This window comes from Phyllobates terribilis, unplaced genomic scaffold (genome assembly GCF_046119375.1).
Source record: "Phyllobates terribilis strain yellow unplaced genomic scaffold, ASM4611937v1 Scaffold_4__5_contigs__length_816908805, whole genome shotgun sequence".
Lineage (NCBI taxonomy): Eukaryota > Metazoa > Chordata > Amphibia > Anura > Dendrobatidae > Phyllobates > Phyllobates terribilis.
In genome coordinates, this window is record NW_027362764.1 from 692,889,725 (window position 1) to 692,913,688 (window position 23,964).

Consider the following 23,964-nt stretch of genomic DNA (forward strand, 5'->3'; position numbering starts at 1 on the left):
CCCAAGCAAAACACCTTTGCAGGCCACACGACCCCCCCCGAAGAGCAGCTCAAATTCACTCGCAACCATCTCACCCTCTTCCTTCATTCACTCCTGGGCGTTTCGCTCCACCCCAAGTTGCGGGTCCAGCTTGCTCTTTCTGTCACATCCCCGCGATGAACGGTTTAGCCTGCAGGAGACCCTGCACCGAGCCATTTTTAAACACATCTGATGCGGCAGGTGTTTCGTTGCTCAACAAACAACACCTATAGGGACGGCACAGCCTATGCATCGGTCCTTCGGAGACCGCCCCAGAACGGCCAGAGTTCTCGTCCCCAAGCGATCCTGAGGAAGGCTGGCCGGGCGATGGGCCAAGCAGTGTCTACTGGCCATACCACCTTGGATACGTCCGATCTCGGAAGCAAAGCAGAGATGGGTTCGGAAATACTTGGTTGGGACACCTCCTGAGAACACCAGGTATTGTAGACAATTTTGATGACGTTTTGCCATCTTGCCCAGCTCGGCTAGCATTGAGTGGCGCCTTGCTGGACACCGACCTTACGTAAAGTAGAGGCTGGAAGTCCCAAGCCTCCCAAGCCCCCCAAGACCTCTAAGATAAGGACGCAACCCCGCCGCCTCTACCAGGCCTCACACCGAGCTCCTTGCCACGGCTAGGAGTGCTTATTGACCCCGCAGCCGGCCGTATGCAAATGATGGCGTTAAAAGCATCTCGCGCTGTGAAGGGGCCAGGCTTTCAGCAGCTGCCCAGGGGATGGTTTTAGAGGGCGACCGCCTAACGAGGGCCAGCAGAAGTAACGTCTTCTTCTTCAAAGAAGCTTGTGTAACTAACCCAATCAGACAGCTGCCCAGGAGCTAACCTCAGTGCTAGGAAGGAGCGGGAGGGAATTGAGGGGGTGGTTCCTGCTAAGGCCCTGAAATAATAATAAGACAGGCAGGAGAGTCTGACGCATGGTGGCGGAAAAGCTGCAGGTGCAAATAGGGAATGTGGTCTCGTGCGAGCAACTTGTGCATGCTCGCTGTGTGTGAGTGTGCGCTTGCTAGGTACGGCGCGCTGCAGACAGTCAAAAGGGTTGCTCCCTTTCATTAAAAGTTAATCCCCGGCTGCAGGCTATTAGAAAGCAACTAACCGCGCTCTACTCACCCTACCCAGGTCTACCGGTGAGTCTCGCCGCTGCTCCCGGCCTGTGGCATTGGCCGCGACGCTGACGTTCCATCGACAGCGCGGCAGCCGATCAGTGAGCTCAGCGGCTGTGAGCGGGGCGTTCTGTCTACAAGACCTTTTTAAGGAGCCAGCAAAAAAGTGAAGAGAAAGGAAAGCACAAAAGCACCTTGTCTTACTAAGCACTGGAAAGGGCAGCCGGCAACCGGACGTCAAAGTGGAAAAGCAGCAAGTGAGAGGCCTGGCTCTGCCTACGGCCACACCACCCTGAACACGCCCGATCTTGTCTGATCTTGGAAGCTAAGCAGGGTCAGGCCTGGTTAGTACTTGGATGGGAGACCGCCTGGGAATACCAGGTGCTGTAGGCTTTTGCTTTTTCTTACTTCCACCAGCAGGGGTCACTCTCCTCTATGCCTTTTTTCCATTCCTTTTTTCACAAGCGCACACATGCTCCTTTCTTCTTTTCATTTGCTTTCTCTCTTGCGCTATTTAATCCTTCAAAATACCAGCATCCTTCTCATCACCGTGGGCCTCCAGCATTGTTGCTTATTTACTTTTAATACTAGGCTTCTTTTCACCAGGACCAGCGACTCCCGCATGACTGGAGGCAACCACCGCTGACCTGGAGGCAACCACCGGTAACCTGGAGGCCAGTTTACAGCACAACCCAAGCAAAACACCTTTGCAGGCCACACGACCCCCCCGAAAAGCAGCTCAAATTCACTCGCAACCATCTCACCCTCTTCCTTCATTCACTCCTGGGCGTTTCGCTCCACCCCAAGTTGCGGGTCCAGCTTGCTCTTTCTGTCACATCCCCGCGATGAACGGTTTAGCCTGCAGGAGACCCTGCGCCGAGCCATTTTTAAACACATCTGATGCGGCAGGTGTTTCATTGCTCAACAAACAACACCTATAGGGACGGCACAGCCTATGCATCGGTCCTTCGGAGACCGCCCCAGAACGGCCAGAGTTCTCGTCCCCACGCGAGCCTGAGGAAGGCTGGCCGGGCGATGGGCCAAGCAGCGTCTACTGGCCATACCACCTTGGATACGTCCGATCTCGGAAGCAAAGCAGAGATGGGTTCGGAAATACTTGGTTGGGACACCTCCTGAGAACACCAGGTATTGTAGACAATTTTGATGACGTTTTGCCATCTTGCCCAGCTCGGCTAGCATTGAGTGGCGCCTTGCTGGACACCGACCTTACGTAAAGTAGAGGCTGGAAGTCCCAAACCTCCCAAGCCCCCCAAGACCTCTAAGATAAGGACGCAACCCCGCCGCCTCTACCAGGCCTCACACCGAGCTCCTTGCCACGGCTAGGAGTGCTTATTGACCCCGCAGCCGGCCGTATGCAAATGATGACGTTAAAAGCATCTCGCGCTGTGAAGGGGCCAGGCTTTCAGCAGCTGCCCAGGGGATGGTTTTAGAGGGCGACCGCCTAACGAGGGCCAGCAGAAGTAACGTCTTCTTCTTCAAAGAAGCTTGTGTAACTAACCCAATCAGACAGCTGCCCAGGAGCTAACCTCAGTGCTAGGAAGGAGCGGGAGGGAATTGAGGGGATGGTTCCTGCTAAGGCCCTGAAATAATAATAAGACAGGCAGGATAGTCTGACGCATGGTGGCGGAAAAGCTGCAGGTGCAAATAGGGAATGTGGTCTCGTGCGAGCAACTTGTGCATGCTCGCTGTGTGTGAGTGTGCGCTTCCTAGGTACGGCGCGCTGCAGACAGTCAAAAGGGTTGCTCCCTTTCATTAAAAGTTAATCCCCGGCTGCAGGCTATTAGAAAGCAACTAACCGCGCTCTACTCACCCTACCCAGGTCTACCGGTGAGTCTCGCCGCTGCTCCCGGCCTGTGGCATTGGCCGCGACGCTGACGTTCCGTCGACAGCGCGGCAGCCGATCAGTGAGCTCAGCGGCTCTGAGCGGGGCATTCTGTCTACAAGACCTTTTTAACCCCTTAAGCCCCGCGGGTGGTTTGCACGTTAATGACCGGGCCAATTTTTACAATTCTGACCACTGTCACTTTATGAGGTAATTACTCTCGAACGCTTCAACGGATCCCCCTGATTCTGAGATTGTTTTTTCGTGACATATTGTACTTCATGATTGTGGAAAAATTTCTTCGATATCACTTGCGTTTATTTGTGAAAAAAACGGAAATTTGGCGAAAATTTTGAAAATTTTGCAATTTTCAAAATTTGAATTTTTAAGCCCTGAAATCAGAGCGATATGTCACACAAAAGAGTTAATAAATAACATTTTCCACATGTCTACTTTACATCAGCACAATTTTGGAACCAAAATTTTTTTTTGTTAGGGAGCTATAAGGGTTAAAAGTTGACCAGCGATTTCTCATTTTTCCAACAAAATTTACAAAACCATTTTTTTAGGGACCACATCACATTTGAAGTCACTTTGAGAGGTCTTTATGACAGAAAATACCCAAAAGTGACACCATTCTAAAAACTGCACCCCTCAAGGTGCTCAAAACCACATTCAAGAACTTTATTAACCCTTCAGGTGCTTCACAGGAATTTTTTGAATGTGGAAGAAAAAAATGAACATTTAACTTTTTTCACAAAAATGTTAATTTAGACCCAATTTTTTTTATTTTCACAGGGGTAACAAGAAAAAATGGACCCCAAAATTTGTTGTGCAATTTCCCCTGGGCACGCAGATACCCAATATTTGGGGAAAAAATACTGTTTGGGCGCACGGCAGGGCTCGGAAGGGAAGGAGCGCTATTTGACTTTTTGATTGTAAAATTTGCTTGAATAATTAGCGGACGCCATGTTGTGTTTGGAGAGCCCATGTGTGCCCAAACTTTGGAGCTCCCCCACAAGTGACCCCATTTTGGAAACTAGACCCCCCAAGGCACCTTTCTAGATGCATAGTGAGCACTTGGAACCCCCAGGTGCTTCACAAATTGATTCGTAACAATGAAAAAGTGAAAAAAAAAAACACTTTTTCATTTTTATGAATCAATTTGTGAAGCACCTGAGTGTTCCAAGTGCTCACAATGCATCTAGATAGGTGCCTTGGGGGGTCTAGTTTCCAAAATGGGGTCACTTGTGGTGGAGCTCCAATGTTTGGGCACACAGCGGCTCTCCAAACGCAACATGGTGTCGCTAACAATTTGAGCCGATTTTCCGTTAAATTTGTTAGAGGACACCATGTTGCATTTAGAGAGTCCCTGTGTGCCCAAACATTGGAGCTCCCCCACAAGTGACCCCATTTTGGAAACTAGACCCCCCAAGGCACCTATCTAGATGCATAGTGATCACTTGGAACCCCCAGGTGCTTCACAAATTGATTCGTAACAATGAAAAAGTGAAAAAAAAAACACTTTTTCATTTGTATGAATCAATTTGTGAAGCACCTGAGGGTTCCAAGTGCTCACTATGCATCTAGATAGGTGCCTTGGGTGGTCTAGTTTCCAAAATGGGGTCACTTGTGGGGGAGCTCCAATATTTGGGCACACAGCGGCTCTCTAAATGCAACATGGTGTCCGCTAACAAATTTAACGCAAAATTGGCTCAAATTGTTAGCGACACCATGTTGCGTTTGGAGAGCTGCTGTGTGCCCAAACATTGGAGCTCCCCCACAAGTGACCCCATTTTGGAAACTAGACCCCCCAAGGCACCTTTCTAGATGCATAGTGAGCACTTGGAACCCCCAGGTGCTTCACAAATTGATTCGTAATAATGAAAAAGTGAAAAAAAAAACACTTTTTCATTTTTACGAATTAATTTGTGAAGCACCTAGGGGTTCCAAGTGCTCACTATGCATCTAGATAGGTGCCTTGGGGGGTCTAGTTTCCAAAATGGGGTCACTTGTGGGGGAGCTCCAAAGTTTGGGCACACAGGGACTCTCCAAATGCAACATGATATCCGCTAACAATTTGAGCCGACAATTTGTTAGCGGATATCATGTTGCATTTGGAGAGTCCCTGTGTGCCCAAACATTGGAGCTCCCCCACAAGTGACCCCATTTTGGAAACTAGACCCCCCAAGGCACCTATCTAGATTCATAGTGAGCACTTGGAACCCCAGGTGCTTCACAAATTGATTCATAAAAATGAAAAAGTGGTTTTTTTTTCACTTTTTCATTTTTACGAATCAATTTGTGAAGCACCTGGGGGTTCCAAGTGCTCACTATACATCTAGAAAGGTGCCTTGGGGGGTCTAGTTTCCAAAATGGGGTCACTTGTGGGGGAGCTCCAAAGTTTGGGCACAGAGGGGCTCTCCAAACGCAATGTGGTGTCCGCTAACAATTTGAGCCGATTTTCCATTTAATTTGTTAGCGGATACCATGTTGCATTTAGAGAGTCCCTGTGTGCCCAAACATTGGAGCTCCCCCACAAGTGACCCCATTTTGGAAACTAGACCCCCCAAGGCACCTATCTAGATTCATAGTGAGCACTTGGAACCCCAGGTGCTTCACAAATTGATTCATAAAAATGAAAAAGTGTTTTTTTTTTCACTTTTTCATTTTTACGAATCAATTTGTGAAGCACCTGGGGGTTCCAAGTGCTCACTATACATCTAGAAAGGTGCCTTGGGGGGTCTAGTTTCCAAAATGGGGTCACTTGTGGGGGAGCTCCAAAGTTTGGGCACAGAGGGGCTCTCCAAACGCAATGTGGTGTCCGCTAACAATTTGAGCCGATTTTCCATTTAATTTGTTAGCGGATACCATGTTGCATTTAGAGAGTCCCTGTGTGCCCAAACATTGGAGCTCCCCCACAAGTGACCCCATTTTGGAAACTAGACCCCCCAAGGCACCTATCTAGATTCATAGTGAGCACTTGGAACCCCAGGTGCTTCACAAATTGATTCATAAAAATGAAAAAGTGTTTTTTTTTTCACTTTTTCATTTTTACGAATCAATTTGTGAAGCACCTGGGGGTTCCAAGTGCTCACTATGCATCTAGAAAGGTGCCTTGGGGGGTCTAGTTTCCAAAATGGGGTCACTTGTGGGGGAGCTCCAAAGTTTGGGCACAGAGGGGCTCTCCAAACGCAATGTGGTGTCCGCTAACAATTTGAGCCGATTTTCCATTCAATTTGTTAGCGGACACCATGTCGCGTTTGGAGAGCCCGTGATGTGCCTAAACAGTGGAGCTCCCCCACAAGTGTCCCCATTTTGGAAACTATACCCCTCAAAGATTTTATTAAGGTGTATAGTGAACATTTTGAACCCAGAGGTACGGCACATTATTTGTTTACATTAGGTCATCATATTGAATAAGTTTTCATTATTCTTGAGCGCAAGTGCTCGCTACTTGAGTTTGCATCGGGTACTCAGGTATGCACCATGTACAGCGTGTGCTCGAGTGACATGCTCGAGTCCCTGCTCCGCATGTTTCACGGTTATTAGACACCCAAAAAAAAACATGCGGGGATCGCTCGTGCATGGCAGGCAATCCCCGTAAAGTTTTTTGGCCGCGAAGCATATGGGGCAGAGACTCGAGCATGTCACTCAAATACCCACGATACTAAATGCATACCAGAGCACCCGATGCAAACTCAAGTAGCGAGCACTTGCTCTCAACACTAGTCGCCATATCGTCATCTTTTTTTCTTACTTTTGAAAAAAATCCCAACCCCAGCCCTAACCCTAGCACAACCCTAGCCCCAGCACAACCCTAGCCCCAGCACAACCCTAGCCCCAGCACAACCCTAGCCCCAGCACAACCCTAGCCCCAAACCCAGCCCTAACCCTAGCCCAATCCTAACTCAAGAGTTTATTTTTGACGCCGTTCCTTGTGCGGTATAAGTGATTAGACGACTTTATTCTTCGGGTCGGTGTGATTACAGCAATGCCAGAATCATATGGGGTTTTTATGACTGACAGCTGTCACACACTAAAAGACGCATTTTTTGTAAAATCTAGTTTTTGCATCGCCATATTTTGAGAGCTATAATTTTTCCAAATTTTGGCAGACAGTCATGTGACGGCTCGTTTTTTGCGGGATGACTTGACGTTGTTATTGGTGCCATTTTCAGGCACGTGACATTTTTTAATCGCTTTCTATTCCGATTTTTGGGAGGCAGAATAAACAAAAACCAACAATTCAGGAATTGTTTTTTTTTTTTTTTTTTTATTCTGTTCCGCGTGTGGTAAAATTGATGAGGCAGCTTTACTCTTCGGGTCAGTACGTTTACAGCGGTACCACATTTGTATAATTTTTCTATGTTTTGGCGCTTATACACAATAAAAGCTATTTTATAGAAAAAAATATTTTTTAGTATCGCTTTATTCTGAGAGCTATAACTTTTTTATTTTTCGGCTGATGGAGCTATATGGCGGCTTGTTTTTTGCGGGACGAGATGACGTTTTCAGCGGTATCATTTTTATTTATATGCGTCTTTTTGATCGCGTGTTATTCCACTTTTTGTTTGGCGGTATGGTGATAAAGCATTGTTTTTTGCTTGGTTTTTTTTTTTTTTTTTTTTACCGTGTTCACTGAAGGGGTTAACTAGTGGGACAGTTTTATAGGTCAGGTTGTTCCGGACGCAGCGATACCAAATATGTGTACTTTTATTGTTTTTTTTTTATTTTTTTTATAATAATATTTATTGATGGGTACATTATATTTTTATTTTTGGTGTATTATTTTTTTTATTTTTTTATAATATTTTTGCACATTTTTTTTTTTTTTTTTTTCCACTTTCACACAGTTTATACACTTTATTACTTTGTCCCACTCTGGGACTTTCACTTTTTTTTTTCTGATCGCCTGCATGGCACAGGAATGGAGCACCATCCCTATGACATGAAGGCTGTCAGAAGTGCACAGTGTGAAGATTGCTTGGAGATGCACTGCGCATGTCCAAGCAATCTTCCTGCTCTCTGGTGACCCGGATGTTGTCATGACGACATCGGGTCGTCATGGCAACACCCGGGAAGCCTTTGCAGACTGCGCTGGAAGCCGGAAGAGGAGGTGAGTATCGGCGATCACCTCCCCTTGCCCCCGCAATGCCGCGATCGACTTCGATCGACTTCGATCGCAGCATCGCGGGGGTTAATGTGCTGGGAGCGGTGCGTGACCGCTCCCTGCACATAGTACCGGGTGTCAGCTGTGACAATCAGCTGACACCCGGCGGCGATCGCGCCCGCACAGCCTGTGTGCGCGCGCGATCGCCATGACGTACTAATACGGGTCTGGCTCTTAAGTCCCAGGGCACAGACGCGTATTAGTACGTCAGATGTTATTAAGGGGTTAAGGAGCCAGCAAAAAAGTGAAGAGAAAGGAAAGCACAAAAGCACCTTGTCTTACTAAGCACTGGAAAGGGCAGCCGGCAACCGGACGTCAAAGTGGAAAAGCAGCAAGTGAGAGGCCTGTCTCTGCCTATGGCTGCACCACCCTCAACACGCCTTATCTCGTCTGATTTTGGAAGCTAAGCAGGGTTGGGCCTGGTTAGTACTTGGATGGGAGACTGCCTGGGAATACCAGGTGCTGTAGGTTTTTGCTTTTTCTTACTTCCACCAGCAGGGGTCACTCTCCTCTATGCCTTTTTTCCATTCCTTTTTTCACAAGCGCAAACATGCTCCTTTCTTCTTTTCATTTGCTTTCTCTCTTGCGCTATTTAATCCTTGCAAAATACCAGCATCCTTCTCATCACCGTGGGCCTCCAGCATTGTTGCTTATTTACTTTTAATACTAGGCTTCTTTTCACCAGGACCAGCGACTCCCGCATGACTGGAGGCAACCACCGCTGACCTGGAGGCAACCACCGGTAACCTGGAGGCCAGTTTACAGCACAACCCAAGCAAAACACCTTTGCAGGCCACACGACCCCCCCGAAGAGCAGCTCAAATTCACTCGCAACCATCTCACCCTCTTCCTTCATTCACTCCTGGGCGTTTCGCTCCACCCCAAGTTGCGGGTCCAGCTTGCTCTTTCTGTCACATCCCCGCGATGAACGGTTTAGCCTGCAGGAGACCCTGCGCCGAGCCATTTTTAAACACATCTGATGCGGCAGGTGTTTCATTGCTCAACAAACAACACCTATAGGGACGGCACAGCCTATGCATCGGTCCTTCGGAGACCGCTCCAGAACGGCCAGAGTTCTCGTCCCCACGCGAGCCTGAGGAAGGCTGGCCGGGCGATGGGCCAAGCAGCGTCTACTGGCCATACCACCTTGGATACGTCCGATCTCGGAAGCAAAGCAGAGATGGGTTTGGAAATACTTGGTTGGGACACCTCCTGAGAACACCAGGTATTGTAGACAATTTTGATGACGTTTTGCATCTTGCCCAGCTCGGCTAGCATTGAGTGGCGCCTTGCTGGACACCGACCTTACGTAAAGTAGAGGCTGGAAGTCCCAAGCCTCCCAAGCCCCCCAAGACCTCTAAGATCAGGACGCAACCCCGCCGCCTCTACCAGGCCTCACACCGAGCTCCTTGCCACGGCTAGGAGTGCTTATTGACCCCGCAGCCGGCCGTATGCAAATGATGGCGTTAAAAGCATCTCGCGCTGTGAAGGGGCCAGGCTTTCAGCAGCTGCCCAGGGGATGGTTTTAGAGGGCGACCGCCTAACGAGGGCCAGCAGAAGTAACGTCTTCTTCTTCAAAGAAGCTTGTGTAACTAACCCAATCAGACAGCTGCCCAGGAGCTAACCTCAGTGCTAGGAAGGAGCGGGAGGGAATTGAGGGGGTGGTTCCTGCTAAGGCCCTGAAATAATAATAAGAGAGGCAGGAGAGTCTGACGCATGGTGGCGGAAAAGCTGCAGGTGCAAATAGGGAATGTGGTCTCGTGCGAGCAACTTGTGCATGCTCGCTGTGTGTGAGTGTGCGCTTCCTAGGTACGGCGCGCTGCAGACAGTCAAAAGGGTTGCTCCCTTTCATTAAAAGTTAATCCCCGGCTGCAGGCTATTAGAAAGCAACTAACCGCGCTCTACTCACCCTACCCAGGTCTACCGGTGAGTCTCGCCGCTGCTCCCGGCCTGTGGCATTGGCCGCGACGCTGACGTTCCGTCGACAGCGCGGCAACCGATCAGTGAGCTCAGCGGCTGTGAGCGGGGCGTTCTGTCTACAAGACCTTTTTAAGGAGCCAGCAAAAAAGTGAAGAGTAAGGAAAGCACAAAAGCACCTTGTCTCACTAAGCACTGGAAAGGGCAGCAGGCAACCGGACGTCAAAGTGGAAAAGCAGCAAGTGAGAGGCCTGTCTCTTCCTATGGCCACACCACCCTGAACACGCCTGATCTTGGAAGATAAGCAGGGTTGGGCCTGGTTAGTACTTGGATGGGAGACTGCCTGGGAATACCAGGTGCTGTAGGCTTTTGCTTTTTCTTACTTCCACCAGCAGGGGTCACTCTCCTCTATGCCTTTTTTCCATTCCTTTTTTCACAAGCGCACACATGCTCCTTTCTTCTTTTCATTTGCTTTCTCTCTTGCGCTATTTAATCCTTGCAAAATACCAGCATCCTTCTCATCACCGTGGGCCTCCAGCATTGTTGCTTATTTACTTTTAATACTAGGCTTCTTTTCACCAGGACCAGCGACTCCCGCATGACTGGAGGCAACCACCGCTGACCTGGAGGCCAGTTTACAGCACAACCCAAGCAAAACACCTTTGCAGGCCACACGACCCCCCCGAAGAGCAGCTCAAATTCACTCGCAACCATCTCACCCTCTTCCTTCATTCACTCCTGGGCGTTTTGCTCCACCCCAAGTTGTTGGTCCAGCTTGCTCTTTCTGTCACATCCCCGCGATGAACGGTTTAGCCTGCAGGATACCCTGCGCCGAGCCATTTTTAAACACATCTGATGCGGCAGGTGTTTCATTGCTCAACAAACAACACCTATAGGGACGGCACAGCCTATGCATCGGTCCTTCGGAGACCGCCCCAGAACGGCCAGAGTTCTCGTCCCCACGCAAGCCTGAGGAAGGCTGGCCGGTCGATGGGCCAAGCAGCTTCTACTGGCCATACCACCTTGGATACGTCCGATCTCGGAAGCAAAGCAGAGATGGGTTCGGAAATACTTGGTTGGGACACCTCCTGAGAACACCAGGTATTGTAGACAATTTTGATGACGTTTTGCCATCTTGCGCAGCTCGGCTAGCATGGAGTGGCGCCTTGCTGGACACCGACCTTACGTAAAGTAGAGGATGGAAGTCCCAAGCCTCCCAAGCCCCCCAATACCTCTAAGATAAGGACGCAACCCCGCCGCCTCTACCAGGCCTCACACCGAGCTCCTTGCCACGGCTAGGAGTGCTTATTGACCCCGCAGCCGGCCGTATGCAAATGATGGCGTTAAAAGCATCTCGCGCTGTGAAGGGGCCAGGCTTTCAGCAGCTGCCCAGGGGATGGTTTTAGAGGGCGACCGCCTAACGAGGGCCAGCAGAAGTAACGTCTTCTTCAAAGAAGCTTGTGGAACTAACCCAATCAGACAGCTGCCCAGGAGCTAACTTCAATGCTAGGAAGGAGCGGGAGGGAATTGAGGGGGTGGTTCCTGCTAAGGCCCTGAAATAATAATAAGACAGGCAGGAGAGTCTGACGCATGGTGGCGGAAAAGCTGCAGGTGCAAATAGGGAATGTGGTCTCGTGCGAGCAACTTGTGCATGCTCGCTGTGTGTGAGTGTGCGCTTCCTAGGTACGGCGCGCTGCAGACAGTCAAAAGGGTTGCTCCCTTTCATTAAAAGTTAATCCCTGGCTGCAGGCTATTAGAAAGCAACTAACCGCACTCTACTCACCCTACCCAGGTCTACCGGTGAGTCTCGCCGCTGCTCCCGGCCTGTGGCATTGGCCGCGACGCTGACGTTCCGTCGACAGCGCGGCAGCCGATCAGTGAGCTCAGCGGCTCTGAGCGGGGCGTTCTGTCTACAAGACCTTTTTAAGGAGCCAGCAAAAAAGTGAAGAGAAAGGAAAGCACAAAAGCACCTTGTCTTACTAAGCACTGGAAAGGGCAGCCGGCAACCGGACGTCACAGTAGAAAAGCAGCAAGTGAGAGGCCTGTCTCTGCCTACGGCCACACCACCCTGAACACTCCCGATCTTGTCTGATCTCGGAAGCTAAGCAGGGTTGGGCCTGGCCTGGTTAGTACTTGGATAGGAGACTGCCTGGGAATACCAGGTGCTGTAGGCTTTTGCTTTTTCTTACTTCCACCAGCAGGGGTCACTCTCCTCTATGCCTTTTTTCCATTCCTTTTTTCACAAGCGCACACATGCTCCTTTCTTCTTTTCATTTGCTTTCTCTCTTGCGCTATTTAATCCTTGCAAAATACCAGCATCCTTCTCATCACCGTGGACCTCCAGCATTGTTGCTTATTTACTTTTAATACTAGGCTTCTTTTCACCAGGACCAGCGACTCCCGCATGACTGGAGGCAACCACCGCTGACCTGGAGGCCAGTTTACAGCACAACCCAAGCAAAACACCTTTGCAGGCCACACGACCCCCCCGAAGAGCAGCTCAAATTCACTCGCAATCATCTCACCCTCTTCCTTCATTCACTCCTGGGCGTTTCGCTCCACCCCAAGTTGCGGGTCCAGCTTGCTCTTTCTGTCACATCCCCGCGATGAACGGTTTAGCCTCCAGGAGACCCTGCGCCGAGCCATTTTTAAACACATCTGATGCGGCAGGTGTTTCATTGCTCAACAAACAACACCTATAGGGACGGCACAGCCTATGCATCGGTCCTTCGGAGACCGCCCCAGAACGGCCAGAGTTCTCATCCCCACGCGAGCCTGAGGAAGGCTGGCCGGGCGATGGGCCAAGCAGCGTCTACTGTCCATATCACCTTGGATACGTCCGATCTCGGAAGCAAAGCAGAGATGGGTTCGGAAATACTTGGTTGGGACACCTCCTGAGAACACCAGGTATTGTAGACAATTTTGATGACGTTTTGCCATCTTGCCCAGCTCGGCTAGCATGGAGTGGCGCCTTGCTGGACACCGACCTTACGTAAAGTAGAGGCTGGAAGTCCCAAGCCTCCCAAGCCCCCCAAGACCTCTAAGATAAGGACGCAACCCCGCCGCCTCTACCAGGCCTCACACCGAGCTCCTTGCCACGGCTAGGAGTGCTTATTGACCCCGCAGCCGGCCGTATGCAAATGATGGCGTTAAAAGCATCTCGCGCTGTGAAGGGGCCAGGCTTTCAGCAGCTGCCCAGGGGATGGTTTTAGAGGGCGACCGCCTAACGAGGGCCAGCAGAAGTAACGTCTTCTTCTTCAAAGAAGCTTGTGTAACTAACCCAATCAGACAGCTGCCCAGGAGCTAACCTCAGTGCTAGGAAGGAGCGGGAGGGAATTGAGGGGGTGGTTCCTGCTAAGGCCCTGAAATAATAATAAGACAGGCAGGAGAGTCTGACGCATGGTGGCGGAAAAGCTGCAGGTGCAAATAGGGAATGTGGTCTCGTGCGAGCAACTTGTGCATGCTCGCTGTGTGTGAGTGTGCGCTTCCTAGGTACGGCGCGCTGCAGACAGTCAAAAGGGTTGCTCCCTTTCATTAAAAGTTAATCCCCGGCTGCAGGCTATTAGAAAGCAACTAACTGCGCTCTACTCACCCTACCCAGGTCTACCGGTGAGTCTCGCCGCTGCTCCCGGCCTGTGGCATTGGCCGCGACGCTGACGTTCCGTCGACAGCGCGGCAGCCGATCAGTGAGCTCAGTGGCTCTGAGCGGGGCGTTCTGTCTACAAGACCTTTTTAAGGAGCCAGCAAAAAAGTGAAGAGAAAGGAAAGCACAAAAGCACCTTGTCTCACTAAGCACTGGAAAGGGCAGCCGGCAGCCGGACGTCAAAGTAGAAAAGCAGCAAGTGAGAGGCCTGTCTCTGCCTACGGCCACACCACCCTGACCACACCCGATCTTGTCTGATCTCGGAATCTAAGCAGGGTTGGGCCTGCTTAGTACTTGGATGGGATTCCGCCTGGGAATACCAGGTGCTGTAGGCTTTTGCTTTTTCTTACTTCCACAAGCAGGGGTCACTCTCCTCTATGCCTTTTTTCCATTCCTTTTTTCACAAGCGCACACATGCTCCTTTCTTCTTTTCATTTGCTTTCTCTCCTGCGCTATTTAATCCTTGCAAAATACCAGCATCCTTCTCATCACCGTGGGCCTCCAGCATTGTTGCTTATTTACTTTTAATACTAGGCTTCTTTTCACCAGGACCAGCGACTCCCGCATGACTGGAGGCAACCACCGCTGACCTGGAGGCAACCACCGGTAACCTGGAGGCCAGTTTACAGCACAACCCAAGCAAAACACCTTTGCAGGCCACACGACCCCCCCGAAGAGCAGCTCAAATTCACTCGCAATCATGTCACCCTCTTCCTTCATTCACTCCTGGGCGTTTCGCTCCACCCCAAGTTGCGGGTCCAGCTTGCTCTTTCTGTCACATCCCCGCGATGAATGGTTTAGCCTGCAGGAGACCCTGCGCCGAGCCATTTTTAAACACATCTGATGCGGCAGGTGTTTCATTGCTCAACAAACAACACCTATAGGGACGGCACAGCCTATGCATCGGTCCTTCGGAGACCGCCCCAGAACGGCCAGAGTTCTCGTCCCCACGCGAGCCTGAGGAAGGCTGGCCGGGCGATGGGCCAAGCAGCGTCTACTGTCCATACCACCTTGGATACGTCCGATCTCGGAAGCAAAGCAGAGATGGGTTCGGAAATACTTGGTTGGGACACCTCCTGAGAACACCAGGTATTGTAGACAATTTTGATGACGTTTTGCCATCTTGCCCAGCTCGGCTAGCATGGAGTGGCGCCTTGCTGGACACCGACCTTACGTAAAGTAGAGGCTGGAAGTCCCAAGCCTCCCAAGCCCCCCAAGACCTCTAAGATAAGGACGCAACCCTGCCGCCTCTACCAGGCCTCACACCGAGCTCCTTGCCACGGCTAGGAGTGCTTATTGACCCCGCAGCCGGCCGTATGCAAATGATGGCGTTAAAAGCATCTCGCGCTGTGAAGGGGCCAGGCTTTCAGCAGCTGCCCAGGGGATGGTTTTAGAGGGCGACCGCCTAACGAGGGCCAGCAGAAGTAACGTCTTCTTCTTCAAAGAAGCTTGTGTAACTAACCCAATCAGACAGCTGCCCAGGAGCTAACCTCAGTGCTAGGAAGGAGCGGGAGGGAATTGAGGGGGTGGTTCCTGCTAAGGCCCTGAAATAATAATAAGACAGGCAGGAGAGTCTGACGCATGGTGGCGGAAAAGCTGCAGGTGCAAATAGGGAATGTGGTCTCGTGCGAGCAACTTGTGCATGCTCGCTGTGTGTGAGTGTGCGCTTCCTAGGTACGGCGCGCTGCAGACAGTCAAAAGGGTTGCTCCCTTTCATTAAAAGTTAATCCCTGGCTGCAGGCTATTAGAAGCAACTAACCGCGCTCTACTCACCCTACCCAGGTCTACCGGTGAGTCTCGCCGCTGCTCCCGGCCTGTGGCATTGGCCGCGACGCTGACGTTCCGTCGACAGCGCGGCAGCCGATCAGTGAGCTCAGAGGCTCTGAGCGGGGCGTTCTGTCTACAAGACCTTTTTAAGGAGACAGCAAAAAAGTGAAGAGAAAGGAAAGCACAAAAGCAACTTGTCTCACTAAGCACTGGAAAGGGCAGCCGGCAGCCGGACGTCAAAGTAGAAAAGCAGCAAGTGAGAGGCCTGTCTCTGCCTACGGCCACACCACCCTGAACACGCCCAATCTTGTCTGATCTTGGAAGCTAAGCAGGGTCAGGCCTGGTTAGTACTTGGATGGGAGACCGCCTGGGAATACCAGGTGCTGTAGGCTTTTGCTATTTCTTACTTCCACAAGCAGGGGTCACTCTCCTCTATGCCTTTTTTCCATTCCTTTTTTCACAAGCGCACACATTGTCCTTTCTTCTTTTCATTTGCTTTCTCTCTTGCGCTATTTAATCCTTGCAAAATACCAGCATCCTTCTCATCACCGTGGGCCTCCAGCATTGTTGCTTATTTACTTTTAATACTAGGCTTCTTTTCACCAGGACCAGCGACTCCCGCATGACTGGAGGCAACCACCGCTGACCTGGAGGCAACCACCGGTAACCTGGAGGCCAGTTTACAGCACAACCCAAGCAAAACACCTTTGCAGGCCACACGACCCCCCCGAAGAGCAGCTCAAATTCACTCGCAATCATCTCACCCTCTTCCTTCATTCACTCCTGGGCGTTTCGCTCCACCCCAAGTTGCGGGTCCAGCTTGCTCTTTCTGTCACATCCCCGCGATGAATGGTTTAGCCTGCAGGAGACCCTGCGCCGAGCCATTTTTAAACACATCTGATGCGGCAGGTGTTTCATTGCTCAACAAACAACACCTATAGGGACGGCACAGCCTATGCATCGGTCCTTCGGAGACCGCCCCAGAACGGCCAGAGTTCTCGTCCCCACGCGAGCCTGAGGAAGGCTGGCCGGGCGATGGGCCAAGCAGCGTCTACTGTCCATACCACCTTGGATACGTCCGATCTCGGAAGCAAAGCAGAGATGGGTTCGGAAATACTTGGTTGGGACACCTCCTGAGAACACCAGGTATTGTAGACAATTTTGATGACGTTTTGACATCTTGCCCAGCTCGGCTAGCATGGAGTGGCGCCTTGCTGGACACCGACCTTACGTAAAGTAGAGGCTGGAAGTCCCAAGCCTCCCAAGCCCCCCAAGACCTCTAAGATAAGGACGCAACCCCGCCGCCTCTACCAGGCCTCACACCGAGCTCCTTGCCACGGCTAGGAGTGCTTATTGACCCCGCAGCCGGCCGTATGCAAATGATGGCGTTAAAAGCATCTCGCGCTGTGAAGGGGCCAGGCTTTCAGCAGCTGCCCAGGGGATGGTTTTAGAGGGCGACCGCTAACGAGGGCCAGCAGAAGTAACGTCTTCTTCTTCAAAGAAGCTTGTGTAACTAACCCAATCAGACAGCTGCCCAGGAGCTAACCTCAGTGCTAGGAAGGAGCGGGAGGGAATTGAGGGAGTGGTTCCTGCTAAGGCCCTGAAATAATAATAAGACAGGCAGGAGAGTCTGACGCATGGTGGCGGAAAAGCTGCAGGTGCAAATAGGGAATGTGGTTTCGTGCGAGCAACTTGTGCATGCTCGCTGTGTGTGAGTGTGCGCTTCCTAGGTACGGCGCGCTGCAGACAGTCAAAAGGGTTGCTCCCTTTCATTAAAAGTTAATCCCCGGCTGCAGGCTATTAGAAAGCAACTAACCGCGCTCTACTCACCCTACCCAGGTCTACCGGTGAGTCTCGCCGCTGCTCCCGGCCTGTGGCATTGGCCGCGACGCTGACGTTCCGTCGACAGCGCGGCAGCCGATCAGTGAGCTCAGTGGCTCTGAGCGGGGCGTTCTGTCTACAAGACCTTTTTAAGGAGCCAGCAAAAAAGTGAAGAGAAAGGAAAGCACAAAAGCACCTTGTCTCACTAAGCACTGGAAAGGGCAGCCGGCAGCCGGACGTCAAAGTAGAAAAGCAGCAAGTGAGAGGCCTGTCTCTGCCTACGGCCACACCACCCTGACCACACCTGATCTTGTCTGATCTCAGAATCTAAGCAGGGTTGGGCCTGCTTAGTACTTGGATGGGAGACTGCCTGGGAATACCAGGTGCTGTAGGCTTTTGCTTTTTCTTACTTCCACAAGCAGGGGTCACTCTCCTCTATGCCTTTTTTCCATTCCTTTTTTCACAAGCGCACACATGCTCCTTTCTTCTTTTCATTTGCTTTCTCTCTTGCGCTATTTAATCCTTGCAAAATACCAGCATCCTTCTCATCACCGTGGGCCTCCAGCATTGTTGCTTATTTACTTTTAATACTAGGCTTCTTTTCACCAGGACCAGCGACTCCCGCATGACTGGAGGCAACCACCGCTGACCTGGAGGCCAGTTTACAGCACAACCCAAGCAAAACACCTTTGCAGGCCACACGACCCCCCCGAAGAGCAGCTCAAATTCACTCGCAACCATCTCACCCTCTTCCTTCATTCACTCCTGGGCGTTTCGCTCGACCCCAAGTTGTCGGTCCAGCTTGCTCTTTCTGTCACATCCCCGCGATGAACGGTTTAGCCTGCAGGAGACCCTGCGCCGAGCCATTTTTAAACACATCTGATGCGGCAGGTGTTTCATTGCTCAACAAACAACACCTATAGGGATGGCACAGCCTATGCATCGGTCCTTCGGAGACCGCCCCAGAACGGACAGAGTTCTCGTCCCCACGCAAGCCTGAGGAAGGCTGGCCGGTCGATGGGCCAAGCAGCGTCTACTGGCCATACCACCTTGGATACGTCCGATCTCGGAAGCAAAGCAGAGATGGGTTCGGAAATACTTGGTTGGGACACCTCCTGAGAACACCAGGTATTGTAGACAATTTTGATGACGTTTTGCCATCTTGCGCAGCTCGGCTAGCATGGAGTGGCGCCTTGCTGGACACCGACCTTACGTAAAGTAGAGGATGGAAGTCCCAAGCCTCCCAAGCCCCCCAAGACCTCTAAGATAAGGACGCAACCCCGCCGCCTCTACCAGGCCTCACACCGAGCTCCTTGCCACGGCTAGGAGTGCTTATTGATCCCGCAGCCGGCCGTATGCAAATGATGGCGTTAAAAGCATCTCGCGCTGTGAAGGGGCCAGGCTTTCAGCAGCTGCCCAGGGGATGGTTTTAGAGGGCGACCGCCTAACGAGGGCCAGCAGAAGTAACGTCTTCTTCTTCAAAGAAGCTTGTGTAACTAACCCAATCAGACAGCTGCCCAGGAGCTAACCTCAGTGCTAGGAAGGAGCGGGAGGGAATTGAGGGGGTGGTTCCTGCTAAGGCCCTGAAATAATAATAAGACAGGCAGGAGAGTCTGACGCATGGTGGCGGAAAAGCTGCAGGTGCAAATAGGGAATGTGGTCTCGTGCGAGCAACTTGTGCATGCTCGCTGTGTGTGAGTGTGCGCTTCCTAGGTACGGCGCGCTGCAGACAGTCAAAAGGGTTGCTCCCTTTCATTAAAAGTTAATCCCTGGCTGCAGGCTATTAGAAAGCAACTAACCGCGCTCTACTCACCCTACCCAGGTCTACCGGTGAGTCTCGCCGCTGCTCCCGGCCTGTGGCATTGGCCGCGACGCTGACGTTCCGTCGACAGCGCGGCAGCCGATCAGTGAGCTCAGCGGCTCTGAGCGGGGCGTTCTGTCTACAAGACCTTTTTAAGGAGCCAGCAAAAAAGTGAAGAGAAAGGAAAGCACAAAAGCACCTTGTCTCACTAAGCACTGGAAAGGGCAGCCGGCAGTCGGACGTCAAAGTAGAAAAGCAGCAAGTGAGAGGCTTGTCTCTGCCTATGGCCACACCACCCTGTACACGCCTGATCTTGTCTGATCTTGGAAGCTAAGCAGGGTTGGGCCTGGTTAGTACTTGGATGGGAGACCACCTGGGAATCCCAGGTGCTGTAGGCTTTTGCTTTTTCTTACTTCCACCAGCAGGGGTCACTCTCCTCTATGCCTTTTTTCCATTCCTTTTTTCACAAGCGCACACATGCTCCTTTCTTCTTTTCATTTGCTTTCTCTCTTGCGCTATTTAATCCTTGCAAAATACCAGCATCCTTCTCATCACCGTGGACCTCCAGCATTGTTGCTTATTTACTTTTAATACTAGGCTTCTTTTCACCAGGACCAGCGACTCCCGCATGACTGGAGGCAACCACCGCTGACCTGGAGGCCAGTTTACAGCACAACCCAAGCAAAACACCTTTGCAGGCCACACGACCCCCCCGAAGAGCAGCTCAAATTCACTCGCAATCATCTCACCCTCTTCCTTCATTCACTCCTGGGCGTTTCGCTCCACCCCAAGTTGCGGGTCCAGCTTGCTCTTTCTGTCACATCCCCGCGATGAACGGTTTAGCCTCCAGGAGACCCTGCGCCGAGCCATTTTTAAACACATCTGATGCGGCAGGTGTTTCATTGCTCAACAAACAACACCTATAGGGACGGCACAGCCTATGCATTGGTCCTTCGGAGACCGCCCCAGAACGGCCAGAGTTCTCATCCCCACGCGAGCCTGAGGAAGGCTGGCCGGGCGATGGGCCAAGCAGCGTCTACTGTCCATATCACCTTGGATACGTCCGATCTCGGAAGCAAAGCAGAGATGGGTTCGGAAATACTTGGTTGGGACACCTCCTGAGAACACCAGGTATTGTAGACAATTTTGATGACGTTTTGCCATCTTGCCCAGCTCGGCTAGCATGGAGTGGCGCCTTGCTGGACACCGACCTTACGTAAAGTAGAGGCTGGAAGTCCCAAGCCTCCCAAGCCCCCCAAGACCTCTAAGATAAGGACGCAACCCCGCCGCCTCTACCAGGCCTCACACCGAGCTCCTTGCCACGGCTAGGAGTGCTTATTGACCCCGCAGCCGGCCGTATGCAAATGATGGCGTTAAAAGCATCTCGCGCTGTGAAGGGGCCAGGCTTTCAGCAGCTGCCCAGGGGATGGTTTTAGAGGGCGACCGCTAACGAGGGCCAGCAGAAGTAACGTCTTCTTCTTCAAAGAAGCTTGTGTAACTAACCCAATCAGACAGCTGCCCAGGAGCTAACCTCAGTGCTAGGAAGGAGCGGGAGGGAATTGAGGGAGTGGTTCCTGCTAAGGCCCTGAAATAATAATAAGACAGGCAGGAGAGTCTGACGCATGGTGGCGGAAAAGCTGCAGGTGCAAATAGGGAATGTGGTTTCGTGCGAGCAACTTGTGCATGCTCGCTGTGTGTGAGTGTGCGCTTCCTAGGTACGGCGCGCTGCAGACAGTCAAAAGGGTTGCTCCCTTTCATTAAAAGTTAATCCCCGGCTGCAGGCTATTAGAAAGCAACTAACCGCGCTCTACTCACCCTACCCAGGTCTACCGGTGAGTCTCGCCGCTGCTCCCGGCCTGTGGCATTGGCCGCGACGCTGACGTTCCGTCGACAGCGCGGCAGCCGATCAGTGAGCTCAGTGGCTCTGAGCGGGGCGTTCTGTCTACAAGACCTTTTTAAGGAGCCAGCAAAAAAGTGAAGAGAAAGGAAAGCACAAAAGCACCTTGTCTCACTAAGCACTGGAAAGGGCAGCCGGCAGCCGGACGTCAAAGTAGAAAAGCAGCAAGTGAGAGGCCTGTCTCTGCCTACAGCCACACCACCCTGACCACACCTGATCTTGTCTGATCTCAGAATCTAAGCAGGGTTGGGCCTGCTTAGTACTTGGATGGGAGACTGCCTGGGAATACCAGGTGCTGTAGGCTTTTGCTTTTTCTTACTTCCACAAGCAGGGGTCACTCTCCTCTATGCCTTTTTTCCATTCCTTTTTTCACAAGCGCACACATGCTCCTTTCTTCTTTTCATTTGCTTTCTCTCTTGCGCTATTTAATCCTTGCAAAATACCAGCATCCTTCTCATCACCGTGGGCCTCCAGCATTGTTGCTTATTTACTTTTAATACTAGGCTTCTTTTCACCAGGACCAGCGACTCCCGCATGACTGGAGGCAACCACCGCTGACCTGGAGGCCAGTTTACAGCACAACCCAAGCAAAACACCTTTGCAGGCCACACGACCCCCCCGAAGAGCAGCTCAAATTCACTCGCAACCATCTCACCCTCTTCCTTCATTCACTCCTGGGCGTTTCGCTCGACCCCAAGTTGTCGGTCCAGCTTGCTCTTTCTGTCACATCCCCGCGATGAACGGTTTAGCCTGCAGGAGACCCTGCGCCGAGCCATTTTTAAACACATCTGATGCGGCAGGTGTTTCATTGCTCAACAAACAACACCTATAGGGATGGCACAGCCTATGCATCGGTCCTTCGGAGACCGCCCCAGAACGGACAGAGTTCTCGTCCCCACGCAAGCCTGAGGAAGGCTGGCCGGTCGATGGGCCAAGCAGCGTCTACTGGCCATACCACCTTGGATACGTCCGATCTCGGAAGCAAAGCAGAGATGGGTTCGGAAATACTTGGTTGGGACACCTCCTGAGAACACCAGGTATTGTAGACAATTTTGATGACGTTTTGCCATCTTGCGCAGCTCGGCTAGCATGGAGTGGCGCCTTGCTGGACACCGACCTTACGTAAAGTAGAGGATGGAAGTCCCAAGCCTCCCAAGCCCCCCAAGACCTCTAAGATAAGGACGCAACCCCGCCGCCTCTACCAGGCCTCACACCGAGCTCCTTGCCACGGCTAGGAGTGCTTATTGATCCCGCAGCCGGCCGTATGCAAATGATGGCGTTAAAAGCATCTCGCGCTGTGAAGGGGCCAGGCTTTCAGCAGCTGCCCAGGGGATGGTTTTAGAGGGCGACCGCCTAACGAGGGCCAGCAGAAGTAACGTCTTCTTCTTCAAAGAAGCTTGTGTAACTAACCCAATCAGACAGCTGCCCAGGAGCTAACCTCAGTGCTAGGAAGGAGCGGGAGGGAATTGAGGGGGTGGTTCCTGCTAAGGCCCTGAAATAATAATAAGACAGGCAGGAGAGTCTGACGCATGGTGGCGGAAAAGCTGCAGGTGCAAATAGGGAATGTGGTCTCGTGCGAGCAACTTGTGCATGCTCGCTGTGTGTGAGTGTGCGCTTCCTAGGTACGGCGCGCTGCAGACAGTCAAAAGGGTTGCTCCCTTTCATTAAAAGTTAATCCCTGGCTGCAGGCTATTAGAAAGCAACTAACCGCGCTCTACTCACCCTACCCAGGTCTACCGGTGAGTCTCGCCGCTGCTCCCGGCCTGTGGCATTGGCCGCGACGCTGACGTTCCGTCGACAGCGCGGCAGCCGATCAGTGAGCTCAGCGGCTCTGAGCGGGGCGTTCTGTCTACAAGACCTTTTTAAGGAGCCAGCAAAAAAGTGAAGAGAAAGGAAAGCACAAAAGCACCTTGTCTCACTAAGCACTGGAAAGGGCAGCCGGCAGTCGGACGTCAAAGTAGAAAAGCAGCAAGTGAGAGGCCTGTCTCTGCCTATGGCCACACCACCCTGTACACGCCTGATCTTGTCTGATCTTGGAAGCTAAGCAGGGTTGGGCCTGGTTAGTACTTGGATGGGAGACCACCTGGGAATCCCAGGTGCTGTAGGCTTTTGCTTTTTCTTACTTCCACCAGCAGGGGTCACTCTCCTCTATGCCTTTTTTCCATTCCTTTTTTCACAAGCGCACACATGCTCCTTTCTTCTTTTCATTTGCTTTCTCTCTTGCGCTATTTAATCCTTGCAAAATACCAGCATCCTTCTCATCACCGTGGACCTCCAGCATTGTTGCTTATTTACTTTTAATACTAGGCTTCTTTTCACCAGGACCAGCGACTCCCGCATGACTGGAGGCAACCACCGCTGACCTGGAGGCCAGTTTACAGCACAACCCAAGCAAAACACCTTTGCAGGCCACACGACCCCCCCGAAGAGCAGCTCAAATTCACTCGCAATCATCTCACCCTCTTCCTTCATTCACTCCTGGGCGTTTCGCTCCACCCCAAGTTGCGGGTCCAGCTTGCTCTTTCTGTCACATCCCCGCGATGAACGGTTTAGCCTCCAGGAGACCCTGCGCCGAGCCATTTTTAAACACATCTGATGCGGCAGGTGTTTCATTGCTCAACAAACAACACCTATAGGGACGGCACAGCCTATGCATTGGTCCTTCGGAGACCGCCCCAGAACGGCCAGAGTTCTCATCCCCACGCGAGCCTGAGGAAGGCTGGCCGGGCGATGGGCCAAGCAGCGTCTACTGTCCATATCACCTTGGATACGTCCGATCTCGGAAGCAAAGCAGAGATGGGTTCGGAAATACTTGGTTGGGACACCTCCTGAGAACACCAGGTATTGTAGACAATTTTGATGACGTTTTGCCATCTTGCCCAGCTCGGCTAGCATGGAGTGGCGCCTTGCTGGACACCGACCTTACGTAAAGTAGAGGCTGGAAGTCCCAAGCCTCCCAAGCCCCCCA

At 51.8% G+C, this 23,964-nt stretch overlaps 8 non-coding genes and 2 pseudogenes across 8 annotated transcripts; all 10 read left to right on the top strand.

The window, feature by feature from the left end:
- Positions 1-1,408: 1,408 nt before the first annotated feature.
- On the top strand, positions 1,409-1,527 carry LOC141266655 (5S ribosomal RNA). Its single transcript, XR_012320685.1, has one exon. It is a non-coding gene; the product is annotated as a 5S ribosomal RNA (ribosomal RNA).
- Positions 1,528-8,502: 6,975 nt separating this feature from the next.
- Positions 8,503-8,621, top strand: LOC141268805 (5S ribosomal RNA; annotated as a pseudogene).
- A 1,705-nt stretch (positions 8,622-10,326) lies between these two features.
- LOC141269310 (5S ribosomal RNA) lies at positions 10,327-10,435 on the top strand (annotated as a pseudogene).
- Positions 10,436-12,117: 1,682 nt separating this feature from the next.
- On the top strand, positions 12,118-12,241 carry LOC141267205 (5S ribosomal RNA). Its single transcript, XR_012321217.1, has one exon. It is a non-coding gene; the product is annotated as a 5S ribosomal RNA (ribosomal RNA).
- Positions 12,242-13,926: 1,685 nt separating this feature from the next.
- Positions 13,927-14,045, top strand: LOC141267239 (5S ribosomal RNA). The gene has a single exon (XR_012321249.1). It is a non-coding gene; the product is annotated as a 5S ribosomal RNA (ribosomal RNA).
- Positions 14,046-15,750: 1,705 nt separating this feature from the next.
- On the top strand, positions 15,751-15,869 carry LOC141266505 (5S ribosomal RNA). The gene has a single exon (XR_012320541.1). It is a non-coding gene; the product is annotated as a 5S ribosomal RNA (ribosomal RNA).
- A 1,705-nt stretch (positions 15,870-17,574) lies between these two features.
- Positions 17,575-17,693, top strand: LOC141267119 (5S ribosomal RNA). The gene has a single exon (XR_012321133.1). It is a non-coding gene; the product is annotated as a 5S ribosomal RNA (ribosomal RNA).
- Positions 17,694-19,378: 1,685 nt separating this feature from the next.
- On the top strand, positions 19,379-19,497 carry LOC141266669 (5S ribosomal RNA). The gene has a single exon (XR_012320698.1). It is a non-coding gene; the product is annotated as a 5S ribosomal RNA (ribosomal RNA).
- Positions 19,498-21,181: 1,684 nt separating this feature from the next.
- On the top strand, positions 21,182-21,300 carry LOC141267178 (5S ribosomal RNA). The gene has a single exon (XR_012321191.1). It is a non-coding gene; the product is annotated as a 5S ribosomal RNA (ribosomal RNA).
- Positions 21,301-22,985: 1,685 nt separating this feature from the next.
- On the top strand, positions 22,986-23,104 carry LOC141266670 (5S ribosomal RNA). The gene has a single exon (XR_012320699.1). It is a non-coding gene; the product is annotated as a 5S ribosomal RNA (ribosomal RNA).
- The last annotated feature ends 860 nt before the right edge of the window (positions 23,105-23,964 follow it).